Below are 20,633 nucleotides of genomic sequence, written 5' to 3'. Positions count from 1 at the left end.
ATGTGATCAATAAAGACATGAGAATAGTGTGACACCGCTGTCATGTTGACACTAATCAATAGAATAACACCAATGCACAGCTATGATTGTGTTCAATGTAATGTAACCAATCAAAATGCCTTCATGTAATACTTTGCACCACTTATATTGACCCAGAGAGTTACAGTGAACGCGCCATCCAATGTAATACCTCATTGCACCACTATATTCTGTAAATAACTATCAACTTGAACGCACCAGGAGGCGTCACGTGACTAGGGGTGTGGACACTGCTTCTCACACCTTTACTGAACTCTATAACTATCTATAAGCACCCATTGTTCTTGATTGGTTGGTGGAAGCAAGAGACGGTCACTATGTGATAGTCAATGAGCTCCTCTGTGGCCTGTTGATGCACAAACCAGCGGATCCTCAGCTCAGATCTTCTTTTTAGCACAACACCTTTTCTTTTATTAAAGGCTTTTCATTTGAACTTTTCAGTCCAACATGTCTTCTGTCTGTCCGGAGTTTGAACACAAGTGAGTGCGGTGCGTCACTGGGGGTCACTGGGGGTCACTGGGGGTCACTGGGGGCTCCTGAAGGTTCCCAGCTCGTGTGAAAAAGTGAAAAACGTCTACAACACTGTCTAGTAACCTTGGTCAGCGTTTATGTTCTAAGTATCTTTGCATCAGCAGATGAGAAGATTCAAATCCAACTGCCTGCTGTGGTCGACCCATTGCCCTGAACATCATGATGCACAAGACTGTCGGACTTTGGCCAAGACAACAAATGTTATGGTAAAATGATGAATGATGAAATGTCAGGTCCTGATGAAAGACACGAGTGCACAGCCACAACAAAGGCTCAGCAGCATCCCTCTGTGGTGGAAAGGGTAGTAGAGTCCATCTGCTGTATTCTGACTCTGCAGGGACCCTGAACCCCCACATTGAACACTGAGCCTTTATACACACGCTACAACTTCCTTTGCATTCTCATTTTCAGGAGATGCTAAATTTGATCTGCTGGCAGAATAATGCACAAGTTATTGATGAAAATAGCCACAGTTAAGCTGCAAATAAATAAAACCATGTCTTTGGTTACCTTTGAATTATGTTAACTAAAACGTGTTATTATACATATTGCAAACATCTCACAAAAAGCCAAGATATTAAAATTTAGAAATGACTTTATAAACAAAATATAAAAATGCATCATTTGTGTGTAACTCATAACTGAGGTGTTGAAATGTAGCACATACTTGGTGCTTTCCTTCTGTGGAGCATCACATACGTGCCGTGATCAACAAATAAGGTTTTCACACATCAGCTCAAGGACAGAGGGATCAAGGGGGGAGGAAGAGGAGAGGAGGAAGCGTGACAGGAAACTACAGTAAAGACACAGCGAGCTGAAACTGACGTCCAGATGAGGTGATGTCACTGAATCAATGCAGCAGGTCTTTGCATCTTAGAGTTGAGAAGTTCCCACACCAGAGACAAGGTTTATTACTGCGTGGGGACCAAAGTGGAGCATTTAGCAGCTAGAGAGACAGAACAAAAAGCAGAGTGAATATTGGACAAAGCATCCGGTTGACTGGAACAGGACACTAGTGGACACTTAGTGTTGGTGTTGCTCTTTGGCTCAGGTGTGTACTGACTGGCAACCGTTTGGCTTTCATACCTATCAATGTTTTCTTTACAGCTCGTCACACTGTGGCCCAAAAACCCAGTAATGCACTTTTCTCCATCCTACATTTGTGTTGTGGCCAAAGTAATAATAAGAATAAGAAGAAGAAGAAGTGACGCTGCATTCATCCCACATACAACATCACAGGACGAACACGGCAAGACTCACAACACACAACTCCTCACAATGACATGATCAGAAAATATGACACAATCACACCAGCTCAAAGTAATAAGCAACATATGTGCAACAGTCCATCTTACTCCAGTGTCCCTGAATCATAGGAAAATGATACAATGCATGAACGTAACCGTTTATCGCTCTAAACAAGAAATAAAATACATGAAACCTGAGAGACAAAATGTCTTAAAGTCTCTGTAGCTGCAAAGAAGTTCTTCCTCCTTTCATGTGAGTAGCGCTGCACTGCTCTCTGATGGAGGCGGATACTGAAACTCCTCTTGTGCCTTGTAGATATTTACAGTTTAGTTCCCACAGATCTTCACTCGTCTGATGCATCGGACCGGAGAGGAACACCAGCATGATCTTCGCTAAAATACCTTCTATATTTAGTTAAAGTATAAATGAACGTGTTGTCCGTCTCCAGGTCCCAGCAGCATCGGGTCCGACCTCTGTCTCCACGGGTTCAGCCTCGTGTACCAGAGCACGCCGACGGCCTTCAGCCCAGAGACACCAGGTACACACATGAACTACAAGCAGACGACACGAGCAGGAACATCCATGTTTCATTTTCACAATCCCTTGATGATCTTTAGTTCATGTGCCGTGGCAGTGACGGGGACCCTCACCGGCTGTATGAGCCGGATGTCTTTGCGTACGACTTGTACAGCCGCCTCGGCCCGTACGCCTCTGTTCCGCTGTTAGTGGCCCACAAACCAGACCGGACTTTGGGTGTTCTGGCTGAACGCCTGAGACGCTTGTTAACGTGGGTCACAGCGTGTCGGCTCCTCGGGCGAGTATTGTTCCTGTGTGCTTCTCATACAGTATCTGGTCCTCGGTCAGAGAGCTTCTTCTTTCAGCTGCGTAGTTCATCCCGTTTGTGTGACTGGGAACGATTGATCCGTCCTGCAGACTTTGCTGCTGCTTTTTGTCCTCCTGCTGGCAAACAGCCAATAAACCCGTTTATTACTACATTTATGTTGGAAAACATATAGAAATGCACATTTAACCACTTTACAAACCCCTCCCTCTCTAAGCACGGCCAAACTCCCCCACTGAAGACGAGGCGCATGGAGCCACAGACTGACAGAAAGATGTGTGATGGACAGCGTGGTTCTGCTCGGGCCCGGTCCACAGCAGCTGTTCACCCAGTACCAGTGTGCAGCACACAATATATTGGACTATTTGCATGTGGAAAGAAACCCCCCACAACAGGATTAGATAAGGATGATAAGGATGCAGCGTCAGATATCAGGTTGTTTACTGTTTATTGTGTCTTGTATGTTGCAAATTACACACATTAATGAGAAGGAACACGATGCTTTCTGTATCACTTCCCCTCTTAGTTTGTTTCTGCACATGTTGACAATATTCACATGATCCATAAGTCACGGCTACTCGTCTCTCCTCCCTCTCTCAGGATATCAAGTCCCGCCCCCTTTGTTTCCTCTCGGGTACCAGAGCCGCTGGATCTACGACGAAGAGGCTGACGTGAAGGCTGTGGACGCTGGATTCGACCGCCACGACATCCCGTGGGACGTTATCTGGATGGATATCGAGCACGCGGAGGGGAAGCGTTACTTCACCTGGGACGCCGCGCTTTTCCCCCCAACCGGCCAACCTGCAGCGCCACCTGGAGGAGAGGAAGAGGAAGGTGAGTTTCTAGCGTACATTGTCGGCCTTGTTTGTTTTTGGTTGTCATGAATCATTATGGTGCATTTTTTTCTTCTCTGTCAGCTGGTCGTGATAACCGATCCTCACATCAAGATCGACCCCAGTTGGTGTTTGTCTAATGAGGCCAGAGATGGGGGGCACTTCATCAAGAACAGAGACGGGCAGATCTATGAGGGGTCTCGTTGGCCTGGTAATGTTTCTCTGACTGAATAGAGTTTATGTCTAAAATGGTCAAATGAAAGTAGAGTTGCTCCCAATGAGGGACTTTGGTGCTGTAACATTGGACTGGAATGTTCTGTCCCGGTGTCAAACTGTTGAGTGGTTGAGGCCTCTCTCTTGCAGACATTTTAGGCCCTTTATAAAAACGTTCCAGAACTCTGCTGTGGTGGTGGCCGTGGTTTTTGCTCGTCTGCAGAGGGGGGGGGAGAGAGGGGGAGGGGCTCAGGGAACGTGGCAGGTGGAGGCAATTGGCCTCAGCTGAGCTGAATGTGTTTTGATGGTGTTGGTCTGGTTTTAAAATGCAGTAAGGGCGATCAGGAGGAGAGAGCCGCAGAGCGAGCGAGACGCCGGGAGCTCTCGCTGCGTTGACAACTGAAGCAACGAAATAAAAGGATCGTCTACCAAACCTGCTGTGTCCTGCCTGTACCCCAAAGAACATACACCGTGACATCTGCATTTCTGCAGACGTGGTCTCAGGGAACTGCAGCAATGTGACATTAAACACAGGTTCATTCATCTAAGCCGGAGACCGATGAGGACAGATCGACAAAGAGGATATAAACAAGTAAATACATTCTCTTCTTGTGAGGCGAGAGCCTAATCAGGCAGGAAAGAATATACAATAAACCCTGACGATTCTACATGCGATATTGTCGAGGTAACACAGCAAAGTGCTCTCTCTTTGCGGCCTGAGGGGGGCGCTGGTCTTGGGCCGATGCCTCACCTGGCGTGCAACGTGACCCGGAGCCGGAGATGCTGCCGCGCTGGAAGCAGGCGGCCGCCCTGCAGCCGTTCTTCAGAGGTCACTCTGCAAAGGGGACGAAGCTGTTTGGGGAGAAAGTCACCGCCGCCGTCCGCACTGCGATCCAACAGAGCTTCTCTGACTGTTTCAGTCAAATGAGTCACAGCCATTTGGATCCACCAGGAACGACTGCTTTCCCTTAATGAATATCATCTCCTAGGTCTTTTTTCAATTAGCGTGAAAAAACAATAAACAGGACGAATCGTCAAAATGTGTCTTAGTGGACAAAGAGGAGGTGGCCTTGTTAAATATCAGCGTGGACGTGCACAGTCCTCTTTGTTCAGTGTGTAATGATCCGAGTGTTGCCTCTTGTGCCCTCAGGTCCTGTTTGCTGCCTTACTGGTTTACTCTGTTCCACCTGGCTCACACCTCCGTCTGCCTCCCTCTGCTGCCCAGTGGAAGTACTGCAGGCTGTTTGTCCACTTTACCTTCTGCTTTCTGACACTAGAGGTCCATGTTTGTCATGTTTTAAGTTGGTCATTAAAACATCAGTAGATCCACTTTTTAAGAAGAGCTTATGGAAATGCTTGTTTTATTCAAACGCGCACAGACCTCTCTGGGTGGAGTTCCCAGGAGAACAGAGCACCTTCGCTGTGGACCACCAGTATATGATTGGTGATAAATACCTTTTTTTACTGGGTGAAGTTCTCACTTTTATGATCTTAACTGTCTTTGATTGTATGTAGGTGGAGCACTGCTGGCCAGTCCTGTAACCAAGCCGCGTGTTCAAGCTGTGCGAGTCCTTCTTCCTGGATCTGGTGAGGTAAATCAAGCAGCAGGTAACAAACGTCTTCTAGCGACTCACAAGTCACCTCATGGCGCCTGTTACATGAAGGGCTGCTTGTGTTTTAGGTTTGGTATGACGTCCTCACTGCAAAGGCGCATAAAGGAGGCGGGACTCTGGGTCTGCCCGTCACCCTGGACACAGTTAGTGTTAAAGTCTCAATTCACACAGCGAGGGTTACTTCCTATGTCATATTCTATATGAAACGTGTGTTTTCCTCTCAGGTTTCTGTGTTCCAGCGTGGCGGCTCGGTGGTCTGCAGGTCAACAGGAAGTGGTTCCTGCACAGCCGAACAGCAGCAGCTCCCCCTCTCTATCACGGTGGCCCTGAACTCTGAGGTGAGCATCAAAGGGTTTCAGGTAGGCAAATTAAATACAGGTTACTTTCTGACCAATAGTGATACAGAACAATGTCATTCAATGTCTTGTATTAAAGTCTTTGTTAATGGCTGAAATTTTAGAGACGTTGTTGAACGTGCTGCTTATGAGATGTGTGTATACATATTTTACTGTGCGCCGTGTTTGTACCCCGTCTCCATGGTGACGGAATGCTCGCCCCACATGAGTGCGTATTATTCCAACATTCATTTGCATACGGAATCAGAATATTTGCAAACGGAATCAGATGTTTCTGTTCATTGTCTTACTGAGTTCAGAGGGAGCAGTTCAGATATTTTCTCCAGAGAATTTATCAGCGACATCTGTCCGTTACAGAGTTAAGTAGCCTTTTGAAAGATTCAACACCCTTTTTCACAGACCACATTCAGTCAGTCATTTACCATCAAAACAAAAACCTTTTTCAAGGATTTGAGCCTTTTTACAGGCTTTCCACCGGTCTTTTTAAAGACTACACTGAGTCGTTTACCGTCTATCAAACGCCTTTTTACAGGCTTTCCACAAGTCTTTTTATTGATATTCACCATGTACCACGGAAACAACCGGAGACCCGGAGCTGGCGCTTCACTGCTCTGGACTCCTCCGACAGGATACAACGTGAATATGGCACTTTCTCGTGCCCCCAATGAAGTGCACTACCTGAAAAGGCCAGTGAGCGAGCTGCATGCCTTCATTGACACTGAGGCCAATATGTGCCGCCGGTTACAAGATCAAGAGCCGGCCTACGATCGCATGGTTTGTGAGCACACAACAATGCTTTCAGACCACAAGATTCACACCACTAGCTGTGTCCTGAGAAGGGAGGGCGGTCGACTCGATCTCATAGACGGTTCACATCTTGTTTGGTATTCATATCCGCGTTTCTTCTTTTTTGGTCTATTAATTATAAATTGCACCTGCCACTGAGGATGGCCTTCACATGTGTGTATAAAAACTTTTACTGCTCGGAACAAATTCCATCCAGGATTTTAAAAAGGGTCTCCGAAAGACTTGTATCAAGTGTATCGTGCACTTTACACTCAATAGCAGCACTCAACAATTTACAGCCCATCTCTGAGTTTAGGAGGAGACTAAAAAACTACAAACATTAATACAAAAAACTGACACTATGTACAATTCTCATCACCTTCATTCCTCATTTAAATCTTTCACAACCGTGTGTCATTGTTACTGACAGTTTCCCTCTATTAGTAAATCAATGTTTCGTACTGGTTGTAAATCTATTTTCTGACACTCTCAATAGTCTGTACTCTCTATTCTCCCTTCTTCTACCTGGAATGTGAGTCGTAAACTGGGGAGACTAAGGCTGCTTATCTGGGCTGTTGGGAAGCAGTGGGCGTCGGTGTGTCACCAGTTAGTAGTTATGGGGGTTGTATGAGGGGGGGGTGGACCCGTCCTCTGGTTCTGCCGGGCTGCGTTGTATAGAACAGCCGTGGTGGAGCGTTTGGTCGCATGTCCCTTTCATAACTCCTGGGACACTCTCTGCACCAATGGTCCTCCTGTCCACATATATAACATCCATGTCCTCTATTGTCCCCCACGTTGTCTGCTGGAGACCCATTGAACGGTCTCTACCTGCTGGATATTTGTCCTCTGGGGGGACGGGGTATTGGGGCCGTTTGTCTCTCACCTGCACTCGTCTCCTGTCTTGCTGTCTCTTGTTTGCTTCTGCTGCTGCAGATATCTGAGAATGTCTATGAGGAGGACGTCCTCCAACAGCAGCTTCTCCTCCTTCGCCGTGGTTTGGATGGGTTCTCTGCACATGTGGTTTGATGGACAGGAGTCCTGATGTGATGGACAGCTCTTCTGTGGCCCCCTGGTGTTCATGTTCACAGCTACCTGCTTCCTCTTCTATTTCCACCACCACGCTCTCGTGACCCTCATGTGACGTCATCTTTTGTTTCCCTCAGGCTCATCTTCTCCATCGCTCACGACTTCCCCCGTTCCTCCTCTCAGATGGAACAGAGGTTCTTGTTCTGGCTGCTGGGTTTCACAAAGGGACTGTTTGAAGTTCTCCTTTTCTCTGCATGTGGCGGGAAGGACCTGGCCTCTCCTGTGCAGCTGCTGTCATTTCTGGGTACAGCTGAGGGGGGGCATGGGTGTCTGCACTGAGAGGGGTGACATCTTGACCGGGCTCACAATCTGCTTCTTCTTCTGCCAGTCCAACAGCAGGTTTGGGGGTGTTTGGGTGGACTGCCCTCCAGTAGGCGAGCAGCCGCTTGGTGCAGACACGTCTCTTCTTACTTTTCTAAGCGGCCGGCTCCCACATAAGTCGTAGTGGCTTGGTTTCCTGCTGCTACAGTCTCCCTCCACACCTTGCGCCTGTCTTCACCCACAGGTGGTGACCTGGTTGGGAACCACCCATTCTTCTGCCATCTTCTCAAGCATCTCTTCATCCTCCTCCACTCCCTTTCTCTTTCTTTGGGCTCCATCTGCTCTTCATCTGCTCTCTGGTCCTTGTAAAAGTAACCATGATGCAACCTGGTGTATCTAAAGAACCCTGAGCTGTCCCTTTTGTCCCAGGAGCTATTGTGTCACTGACTATGAGGAGACAAATGATGTAAAGTCTAAACTAATGAAACCTACAAAACATGTTGAATCAGATCGACAACTGAAATCAGCAATGCAAAGTAAACTACAGGATCTGAAAGTGAGACAGTCAATGAAAACGCTGAGTCAAAGTAATAACTACAATACAGGTCAAAACGCTATCAATACAGGTCAAATTATCCAAAAAAATCTCAAACTGCTCCAAGAAAATCAAACCAGTTATGACTTGAGCAAATTCAAAATAAAAGTCCAACTCAATGAAACCTGAGATTAAACTTATACAATACGGCATAAACACTTCCACAGGAGAGAGAAGAGGAAACCCCCAAAACCCGATCATCTTAAGGTAAAATCCCTAAAGTCATAATTAAATTCAAACTATAAAGCCAATTAAGAAAGTAAAAGTAATGTGGTGAAATGGTTTCCTATTCTACCGGCAACGCCACTTGGGATTGGCCCAAGAGCTTTTAAAGCACACTGGTTCGTTCCACTCAACAGGCAAGGGCTCGTGGTTCCCAGTTTACAAAAACATTTTTATTCTATAAATATACATTACCGTAAAATCTAACATCACAAAATAAGAAAAGAAAACTAATCGCTAAGGCCTAATGGTGAGAAGCGCCGGTGAAGGGGAAGGAAAATGAATAGAACAAACTTAGAGAAAACCAAACCAGAGTTCACCCAGTGATCGCACAAAAATCCAATGGGACACGACACACGAGGAAGACCACCACCACCCACACCACCGGCGCCACCACCAGCCTACAGCCGCTAGGAAGGATGACAAAAAAAGAAGGTTACAAGAGGATTAAACCAAAAATGTACAACACAAAACAGAAAAAGAAAATAATTCACATAAAAATCATCCTAATCAAACAATTTGAATCAAAGGGTCACTGCTGCACCTAGTTTTTGTTTTCTGTCACGCAGTAAGAAAGCGGATTGTCTGGCCGATCTTTTCCTTTGTTTCGCCTTTATTCCACAGGATCCACAACACATACGATACAACTTGTCTGCCTTCCTATGCAGTGCTCTGTCTCACTGTCTCACTGCTAAACACTATTAGTCACCCAGGTGCATGCTGGTCCCACCTGGCTGTGCCCCCAAGTAACCTCCAGGTGCGCACAGCATCAGCCAATTAGTGATCCAATTACCCAAACAATTAATCCAACTATATTCAAGAATAAGTAACTAAATAATAGCTCCCACATCAAGCTGACGATAAACCTGAATGAGCATTAATGCAACATCCTGAAATGAAAATAGATGAACACTAACAATCAGATGCATCTACTCAATTCACATGTGGCCCCCTGGACATGTCTTCATTTAGTGTGTAACACTCACTAAATGACTTCAGCTCTGGAGTCACATTCTAATACTTCCTTCTGCATGACAACAGGAACTTGTTCTTTTCTCCTAAAAAGCCCAGAAATATCTTATGGAGAAAAATATTGAAGGTTACCCAAACTCTGTAATATACATACATATGACACAAATACATATGAAGTGTGCATTAGTGTCACGGAAGTCCAAATATAATATGTAATACTGTCCCATGTGAGCTTGTTTTGAGCATTAATCAGTCAGTAGCATTTATTCATAGAGAGATTGATCCCGATCGTCCTCTCATTGAATCATCTTCATGAATCCATTTCACTGACGACACAAATTAAAAGCATTCACCTCAAAAAGAGAAGCATCCGGAAGCTTCCCATCAGGGAGCCAGGAAGTAGTCGGTGACGGTCCTCATGCGTTTGTGCGTGAGGAGGTCAAGCCGAGCCATGAAACCTGGAGAAACGTCCACATAGAATCACCTTGGACCTTCATATCAGCCCTGGACATGGCTGGAGATCAAAGTGACCTACGATGAGTTTGACACACCTGCTTTAGAGCAGAATGAGGATGTACTTTATTGTAATCATTTCTTTCAGCTACAATAACCATGTTATTAAGAGATGGAAAGTTAAAGCCGTTCCTCTTTCTGTCCACGCTGCACAACGCGTGTTTTATTGCATTTAGTGGCAACGCTGCTGCTGCTTGTCTTTTATTTTGGCGGGAAATCCCATTTAACACTTTCAATACTCCACTTTGTGAGGAGATAAACTCCACCCTGTTATCAAATGTGTGCTTGTGCTTTGTGTGTTTTTGTTGGTGACTTAAGTGTGATATTTGGTGCAGAATGAAAGCTTCAAGTTGCACCTGAAGTAGCGAGCTCAGTAGTTTGTGTTGTTGTGAGACGGCTCTGCGTGAAGGTTAATAAGGTTAATAAAGCAACTTATTCATTACTCATTTCTTTATTTACTCACTTCCTTCTTCAACATGCTGCACCACCAATGTTTCCTCTGTGCTATTGACACAGCAACAGGGCTGTAGAATAAATACAGATCTTATGGAGGAAATAGTACAAAAGTCAATAGTACAGCATCTTTAAAAAGGATCAGAGTATTTCATGTCAAAAGAAATAATACAGCGTGTTGAAAGCATCTTTATTTGATGGCCTGTTTAAACATGTACAGTTGTTTCCAATAAAAGTCATTTATTAACATTAGAGCCAAACAATTCTATTTTTGTTAAAGTAACACATGGAGTAAATGTTGTAAATGACATTATAGGGAATAAAAACACAAGTAACGCATATTCAATATTTCCTTGAGAGGTTTGCTGAACCATTAAAAAGCTTCTTGTTCAAAACAAACCTGATTATGTGAAATTAGATTTGATTTCACTCAACAGATTTAGAGAGATTTGAAGTTAAAATGGGCTCAAAAAGAATTACACATTCATATTTTCCTTCTTCACCTTGTTTTTATTATTGCTGATGAAGCGCACACACACATAAGGACACATGTGTCTCATATGGGGGGACAGATGAAAGAGCGTCTTATAAAATGTCTTCTTGAACACATAAAGATGAAGATTAAAGCCTAATTTGGAGCCAATATCTAAATGATCATCTATTGATTGAAGGAGCACAGCAGCATTAAGCTGAGCTCTTTCACACTTCCATCTGAGTCCCAGAGAGCTGTGGACCCCCCAGAGTCCAGACCAGCTCAGGTACCCCTCACCTGCTCCACCTGCATCTACACCCACATGAACCACCATCAGCTGTACAGACTGAACTATGTGGTGAGCAGAGAGGAAGGTTCTCCACCAGGAGGAGACTCTCCCTCCTACAGAGGACACAGAGACACTGAGGAACCATAAGACCAGAACCTGAACCCAGGATAAAGAGGTTCAGTGAATGTGGTGCTGAAGGTGTGGAGGTGGATCAGTGTGTCAGAGGAGACTCTGTAGAAGGACAGAGAGCCAGCAGGACAGTCCACATACACTGCTACTCTACCAGAGGAGGAGGAGGAGGAGGAGGAGGAGGAGGAGGAGGAGGAGGTGGTGATGGGTGTTCCTGTCTCATTGTGACGGACATAGTAACCTCCATTAGAGCAGCTCAGACACCAGGACTGATCATTGTGTCCAAACAAACAGTCATCACTGTTTCCTTTCCTCCTGATTCCTCTGTAACTCACTGATACATGAACACTTCCTCTCCACTCGACCTCCCAGTAACAGCGACCAGTCAGACCAGTTCTACACAGCAGCTGAGGCCAGTAGTCAAATCTGTCTGGATGATCAGGATATGACTGATACTCCTCCACACGTGTCACCTTCCTGTTGTTGTCAGACAGTTTGAGGTGTTTGTTTACTGTGTTTGTGTCGATTGTGAGTTCACAGGAATCTGATGAGAGAACAAGACACAATACAGCTGCAGTTATTAATCATGTGTTCATCTACTGACACGTTGATGATGACGTCACAGAGGTGAATGAGTGATGTCACAGTGTGAAGATGGTTGAATCTTCATGAATCAAAGCACACTTACACTTCCTCAGACCTGGTCTCAACCATCGGACTCCATCAGGCTCCACCCTGAAAGGAGGAGGGGGGTCAGAGCAGCATGGAGACATGGACATTACATCACTCTCACACACAGCTTTGTCCTTCATGTCCACATGGAGCACCTCTTCTTCTTCTACCACTACTTACAGACGACCACAGACTGTCAGTCAGGCGTCACACAGCGACGAGGTGCTGGAATATATTCATGAAGAAGATGAATGGATAACAAATAAGAAATGGACCTGTCACTGTACTTTCACCAGATGTGAATTCAAACGGGAGAAATGACGTCATGCTACAGATCAAGCTTCATGGGACGTGTGCAAAGGAACATTCACATTAAACTGTTTCATAAAGATAAAGCAGATACAGACCATTCAGTATTCACACAATGTGCATGTTTCCATGTTTCAAAATGAACAATGAACCAACAACACATGTACTATGAACACAAACAAACAGAAGAAACACACTAGTTAGTTTATTTAGTTCCCTGTTTGGTTTTTCACACCACAGAGGCACCGACTGCTGACGTCACGTTCTGCATTATTACTGTGATATTACAGAACATCCTTATGTAAATGCATTCAACCATCTTCAAATGGATCCCTGTTGTTTTCATCATGAGACTCTAATCCATGAAGCTCTGTGATCCTCATCGCTGCTGTGAGATGCATGTACTATAAAATATGTTATAACATTGTTTTGTGCTAAAGCCGTGTCTCACGTGTCCTGTATTTGACCCTGATGTGCAAAGAGCAGCATGATACAAAATGTTGCTTTGCAGCTGTGTCCTGAGAAGGGAGGACGGTCAACTCGATCTCATAGACGCTTCAAAACAAAGAACTTCTGTTCATGACCTTGGTTCATATCTTATTCGGTACGAAAGTTCCGTATCCACGTTTTTACTTTATGTCAATTAATAATGATTTGCAGCGGCCACTGAGGAGGATCTTGTGTGTGTGTGTGCTGCCCTCAGCTTCACCTGGGTTCTTATCTCAACCTGCTTTGTAGCTTCTCGTAACTGGCACGGAGAATGTTCTTCACATGTGTATAAAAACTCAGCGTTTTCACTGCTCGGAGACGTCATTACGCCGAGCGCTGAGATACGTGCTGGTGTGTTGGACCTCCTGCTTGCAAGCAACAGTTAGAGACAGATGTCTGCGGAGAATTGCTCATGTAATCTTTCTCTCTTCTAAATAAATGTTAAATTTTGACTTTAATTGATCAACGTGCTGCGATTCGTCTCATCAACCAACTCGGGGGGATCGGAGACTCTGACAATTTGGGGGCTCGTCCGGGATGAGAGGTTTTCGTGCACAGGCAGATTCGATCTAAAACGCTTACACCTGCTGAACGCAACGTACTCCCAGGTCGGCCTCAAAACAAGGTAAGCAGAAACCTGTTACATCTAATTCTGCATATTGCATAAGCTGAAGTAAGGAGTACGTTGTGGATTGGTGGTGTACGAGCCAAATTAATATTATTCTCTAAAAAGAAAAAAGAAAAGAATTTTAAAAATGCATCGATGGGTTGAACACCGCCGAGTGTTTGTTTGCGTGTTGCCGGGTACGGGAAAAGTACTGCAGTGCTTAAGGTCTGGAATCAGAAAAGAAGTGATTACTGTTGTTTAGTGGGTACCTGGGTGTACCATCAAAGGAAAGGAATCGAAGGGCGCTGAAGATTGGGAATAAATAAATTAACTATGGTTTAGTGGATACCTGCGGGTTTCACGGGATCGTAAATCCGACATAAATTAAGGGAATTGATTCAGAGTCAATATCCTGGTCTCTGGTTTGGCAACCCCCTCAGATCCTGACAAGGGCTGATTTCACTAGGTGTGGGCTCCTGGGGATCTGGGGACCCCCGAAGGTCTGGTCCCTGGTTTGGTAACCCCCCTCAGACCCTGACGAGGGCCGATTTCACTAGGTGTGGGCTCCTGGGGATCTGGGGACCCCCGAAGGTCTGGTCCCTGGTTTGGTAACCCCCCTTCAGACCCTGACAAGGGCTGATTTCACTAGGTGTGGGCTCCTGGGGATCTGGGGACCCCCGAAGGTCTGGTCCCTGGTTTGGTAACCCCCCTCAGACCCTGACGAGGGCCGATTTCACTAGGTGTGGGCTCCTGGGGATCTGGGGACCCCCGAAGGTCTGGTCCCTGGTTTGGTAACCCCCCTTCAGACCCTGACGAGGGCTGATTTCGCTAGGTGTGGACTCCTGGGGATCTGGGGACCCCCGGAGGTCTGGTCCCTGGTTTGGTAACCCCCCTCAGACCCTGACGAGGGCCGATTTCACTAGGTGTGGGCTCCTGGGGATCTGGGGACCCCCGAAGGTCTGGTCCCCGGTTTGGTAACCCCCCTTCAAACCCTGACGAGGGCTGATTTTGCTAGGTGTGGACTCCTGGGGATCTGGGGACCCCCGAAGGTCTGGGGGCTGGTCACCCAGGTTTAGAGAGTTCCTTAAAAACCGTATGTTTGATTCCTAGACTTGTGCAGCCCTTGGAGAGGTGCTGGGATACAGTAAAATAAACAGCGCGCTTTGTGTGGAGGGGGAGAGAGAGGAGTGATTTAATAAATAAATAAATGTGTGGAGAAATGCACTTAAAGAAATAAGTTTTGGAAGTACGTTCTAAGGAATTGAGAACGCAGACAGACCGAAAGGTTAAAGCATAAACTTGCGGCTTTAATAATTGAGTCTGAGAGGTTAACATTAACTCACAGACGCGTTGACTCTAGGTTAGTATAAACTTTCAGAACACAGCTGTCTGCTCCGGTAAAATACATCCAAACTGGTTGACTGCTGATAAATGGAAGGTGAATTCGATGGAGAAGTGGAGGACGGCGGCGGAGAGATTGATTTACTAAAAAGAGGGGAAACAGGCATTGAAAATGAAGAGATGAGAAATAAGGAGAATTGTTGTATATAGGGTCCGATTTCTGTATTAATGTTTGTAGTTTTTTGAGTCTCCTCCTAAACTCAGAGATGGGCTGTAAATTGTTGAGTGCTGCTTATTGAGTGTAAAGTGCACGATACACTTGATACAGTATCTGGATGATGGGAGCAAACGTCTGATCAAAGGAACATTGATAGCAAAATGTGAGAAGGTGAATGTTTGGGGAAAAAGGAAACTTTACAAAGAAATTGACAAAATAGAGGACTTCAGGTCCGTATGGTTTTCGTGTTGGATAAAAAGTAAAGCTGTAGACAAAAACAACTGTGATGTCACGAGAGGCTCGGTCTTGGAAGGGAGACGCGTTCACCGGCGATGGCTGTAACTACTATGGCTCCATCTGCTGGTGGAGGTAGGAACTCCACCCAGAAACCCCGAAAGAGCATTCCCCTCATGCCTGAAACCCACCAGGGTGTGACGACCTGGAGGCCTCCATGAGGGCGGAAGACACACCGCTGAGGGAGGAGAGACGAGCTGCAGAAGAGCAGACCAAGACAGAAGGATTCCCGAATGCAGGAGAGACCGAGAGGTTTTCCGTTTCCCCTCCAAAGACAAGACATTAGTTAAGTTTTACCGGCAAAGATCGACCGAAGCCTGAGTTACTCCCTGTTTTGACTGTTTTCTGTTGAATCTGAAGGACGTAAATTAAAACCTTTGTTTACATTTTGAACCCGGTGTCCTCGCACTATTTGAACTACCCCGGAGAGAGCGGCGGCGCCTCTCGTGACGTCACACAACCGAGAACGGTGTAATTCAGATAAACCGCCTCCATACGAGGGTAGAAAAAAAAAAAAAAAGGAGAGACTGATTCTCAAACAACAAGTCTGCTGCTGCAGAGCCTTTTTTTTAAGCTCTCCAAGCTATTACTACACTTTTGATTTAAAAGTAGTAGAATTGTAGACATGCATTGAAGAAAGAAAAAGAAGATTTAAAGTCTTTAAAGCAACAACGGCTAGAATAAGCGTAATAAATCTCTGTTGAAGCAGCGGGGGTTTTATGGGAGTAAAAAGGTCACAGCAGTGAGAAGATGTGTGGGAGCAACGGTGGAGGCCAACAAGGTTTTATACCTCCTCACTTTAAGAAGCGCACACACATACTGTTGAATAAAGTTAATCCTGAGTGCCATCATTTAGTGATATAATTAGGTTTATGCATCTTTCTTGAATACCATGATATATAAAGAATAAAGAGGATAAATGTTCCGTTTTCTTTTCAGTTTAGAAGAATAAGCTCATCATTACTGGGCTGTCAAAGGTCGGCCAAAAACCTTTACATGAACAAGCGGGTTGTAGATTTTATGAAATCAACTAACAGGTTGATGAGACATTGCAACTTTTAGTTTCGCTGAACTACTTTCTTTTTAAGTGTAACACTTGAATCAAGGATTTAAAATATGATGAAAAATTATTAGAACAAATAGAAATAAACATGAAAACCAATTCAGCGCAGCAGGAAAGAAATTTGTTTTGGGGAAAAACACAGCGCGCTTATTTGAACGAATGTAAGGAAACATGGGTGAAACACACAGGTCATCACCCAGGCACTGCGGGAGTGCACAGGGAATGGTTTAGACAGGCGGTACTGGAGGGCGTACCAGAGAGTGTGAAAGCTAAAATGATGACTAACACAGACCTGCCAGGTAGTGACTCTGCTGTGTGGGAGAGACATTTGTTACACCATTTACAAGACGCGACAGAAGAAGCGAAAGGGGAAGATAAACAGTTAAAGGAGCTGCAGGCTCGACTGCTGAAGCTCCAGCTCGCCAAAGTAAGACAGGAAGTGAGCGACAAGGAGCAGAAAGGGAAAGACGAGCGATAGATGGTTGCACAGGCTGCCCCAGCTGGAGGTAACGCCCCTGATTTGTATCCACTCCCACCATGGGAGGAGACGTCGTATGGGACAGCCCAAGGGGGTGGTTACAGGGGAGGCTATGGAGGTAACTGCTGGGGAGGAGCGTGTTGAGGAGGTCCATATGCAGGGGGAGGAGGAAGAGGCAGACGCAGATGGGGAAGAGGTTGTTGGCACCAGGTTAAGGAGTGTCCTGGTAAAAGAAGACAGGGGAGGGGTAGAGGTGTCCCACCCCAGGAAGCATGGGCTCCCAACGCACATGCTGCACCGCCCCCTGGAGGACAGTACCCCACACTGGAGGACTGGGGCTATGAGGCAGATGCCTCTCAGTGACACACCCCCGAGCAGGGCAGACCCCATGCTGTCACTCACGGTACTACAACAACAACTGCAAAAAACCCAAAATGGATGGAACGGTTCTGCATTGCAATGACAATGGACAAACAAATGGTCAGTGGGTGGTGCAGCCACGAGACTTGAGAACTCCAACAGTATGGTGGCCAAGGGAAACCAGGCAGCGGACCAAGCTGCAAAACAGGCTGCAGGTTACCAAATTGGGCTCCAAATGGTAAGTGCAGAAGATGAGGGACAGTTGGGGCCACAACTTAACGAGGAACAAATTAAGGAAGTCCAAAAGGGGGCGTGTCCTCAGGAGAAAACGGTGTGGAAGCAAAGAGGGGCTACAGAGGTTGGAGGCCTCTGGAGGTCCCCTGATGGTCGCCCAGTAATGCCGCCGGGCATCAGAAACAAGTGTTTACAGGAGGCACATGGGATGGCTCATGTGGGGCACAAACAAAAATTGGCTAAAATCTGTTAATGGTCCTTAGAAGCTCAGTAAATCAGGGTACGAACTGACCACCGAGAGACAGTTCCCTGGACCCAGTGCCGGCCTGAAGCTTAGGCCCAACCCGGAAGCTCCACCAGGTGAGTATGCATGTCGTATAACGATGTACGAGCTCTCGTTTCAGATTTTGCAGACCAGGTGTGAGACAAAACGGGAGATCAGAACGCCCACAACCCCCACACGGAAGCCTGGGTCCTCCTTAGGGTCATTAAGAGGAAGTGGTCGGAGCCGCGGTGGACCGGACCATACCAGGGGGAGGAGAGATCCTCACATGCAGTGAGGCTGAGAGGGAAAGGTGATACCTGGTACCACTGGAGCCAGTGCGCCACCGCAGAGGAACCTGCTCGCACTCTCCAGGACGTCCTGAAGGATCAGGAGAAAGAGGCGGCAACGGGCACCGGAGGTCCCCAAACGCACTCTCAACGGGCAGTGTTAGGGATTTAAGCCAGAAGTGCACCCCTAGTCAGGAAATTATAGTACGTGTAATAATGTTTAGTGTTAGAATTATAGTTTGTGTGATGTTAGATATTAGTTATTACATTAACATGTTAGATGAAGTGAATGCAATTTCAATCAAACACAATTCATAGTCATTTAAATCATATACACACTGCACACATTAACATTCTGTTACAATGTGATGTTAAAACCTGGGGACGGATGCCAATTGCCGTTCTTTATGGATTTCTCCCAATTTTATCCCCAAGGAGGGTTTTTTGGGAGTTTTTTCTCCTGTCAGGTAATAAAATGAACAACTTATTGCGAGGCAGCCAACTGAGGCAAATGTCTTGAGAATGGAACCACATGAACTGTCTTAGATCTTATGATGAAGTGTGATGAACGGTGATCATTAATGATGGGTTGTTGTAATGAAAGTATACTAGTTATAAGATGAAGACTTAAACGATGTATGCTTTGTTGGGTTCACTCATTGAGGCATAAAGCCACTGTATCTACATTGAGTGCATTGGAATTTGAGGGACAGCTAGGACAGAGAGGTTTCAGGTTACAGCTGCAGCTTCACACCTCGACGTGAAGGGGACAATGGAGGAGGTGACCCTTTGGAGAAGAGGCCAATGACATTCAAATGCACCAAAGAAGACACACCTCAAGAGGTTTCAAAGGACCATGGCGGGGAAAAGACTGTTAGAACTTCTCCTGCAGCCGCGTTGATAAGTCACTTCAGACTTGCTCAGAGGATTCTCTATTTCGCGAAATATTCCACTGTTCGCTTAGTATTTCACTTTGTAATAGTAATCCCTATTACGTTGTTCAGTTATTAAATAACTTTTGATTTTTGAATTTAAACGAATTGACTCATTCGTGTCCTCGTTTCCGGCCGGGACGAGAACAAAGGATTGAGTCCTCCCTCGAGAGCTTCCGAAACCTTAACAGTTGGCGCCCAACGTGGGGCTCTCGTTGGGGGAAGGCGTTGCTGAGAGGTTTGACTGCAAGTACCACGGGTACAAACAAGGTAAAACCACCTTTTTCATGAATTCTGTGATAGGTAGGTTTAGGAAGACTTAGAGTGGTGCTGGCAGTCGGCCATGAGGCAAGGCCTTAGATGCTAAAGACTAAAGGCTAGTACATTAATGACTTGGGTGAATATAATAAGCTGATATTGAATGACAGTGGGGGCATACTTTTGCAAAGTGAATGCGAATGGGAGCCGGCTTTTAGAAATTCCAAACACGCGCGTTTGGTGCGTTCAGGTACACACTTAGAGCGTTAGAAAAATCCAGGCGGCGAACTGGTCTGCTGAGACATAAAGACCAGCAGGATAAAATCATACAAGTAGACCCGTATGGGATTGGTTAGGGGGTTCGCATGAGGTGTGACGATGCGCATGTTGTCCACTAGGTTTCCCACAATAATTACGGCGTCTTTAGGGAAGACTCTTCTCTTCATTTCCCCTCTCTGTGCATAAAGTCCTTCACAATTAGGTATTGCAGGATTTAATAGATTGGGGGGGGGGAGCTTGCTCTACGGGATTGGCATACGGGATAATCCAGCATCGACTGGTAAAGTGATAATCCAGCATCGACTGGTAAAGTGATAATCTAGCATCGACTGGTAAAGTGATAATCCAGCATCGACTGGTAAAGTTATAATCCAGCGGCGACTGGTGGAGGTTATAGTAAAGGAGAAATCCAGCATCGACTGGTAAGATCTGCTTAACATTTTCCACTCCCTAGAAATCCTATGAATTAGGTATATAGGTTGTCTAGAAGGGGGTGGGTGGCGGATATGCGCTTTAGTGTAAATGATAGTGTATATACATCTGAATGCTGGTGTGAGTGTGAGTGAGTGTTAGTACGTGGTGCGTGAGTGTTTGAGTTGCGGGGTGCATGTGCTTGATTGATGTATGGATGTTCCAAATTATGTTTTACTATGTGTATGTGATTGTTTAACAGTGTATATATATGTATAGAATCCGAACTGGAGACTGATCATCTCCGGCGTCGGGTTGTAAAACCGTAGCATATTAAGGTGTTGGTGAGTAGTCCAACCCGGACCACGTGGGCTGCCTTGCTAGCGGCTAACGGGGTCTCATTGGTAATTCCACTGGGGTAATAGCGGGGCTTGCGGGGTGCTGATAGCTTGACCACGTTGTGGGTTAGCAGTTAGCTTGAGCCCATTGTTCTTCGCTACGCCGGCACACGGCGTTTTACGATCCATGACCGGAAGCGTCGAGGCATTTCCTCTTTGGTAGTTCTGTGTTCGATCTTCAGCTATCGGCTGAACAGCGCCTCATGTGGTTGGAGTAAGTGCACATCGTGAGGGGAAAGCCCCTGAGTGTGCCATCTGGTGGGTGTAAGAGGGAATTACAAGAGGGG

At 45.9% G+C, this 20,633-nt stretch overlaps 1 long non-coding RNA gene across 1 annotated transcript in view; it reads left to right on the top strand.

Moving 5' to 3' along the window:
• Positions 1-11,996, top strand: part of LOC144390403 (uncharacterized) — a 111,098-nt gene extending 99,102 nt beyond the window's left edge. The window contains exon 2 of the long non-coding RNA XR_013454442.1: positions 11,651-11,996. This is a non-coding gene — a long non-coding RNA (uncharacterized LOC144390403). The remainder of the gene's footprint in view (positions 1-11,650) is intronic.
• Positions 11,997-20,633: the final 8,637 nt, after the last annotated feature.

Source organism: Gasterosteus aculeatus, chromosome 21 (assembly GCF_964276395.1).
Source record: "Gasterosteus aculeatus chromosome 21, fGasAcu3.hap1.1, whole genome shotgun sequence".
NCBI lineage: Eukaryota > Metazoa > Chordata > Actinopteri > Perciformes > Gasterosteidae > Gasterosteus > Gasterosteus aculeatus.
The sequence above is the reverse complement of the archived record's forward strand: the minus strand, read 5'-3'. Positions and strand labels throughout refer to the sequence as shown.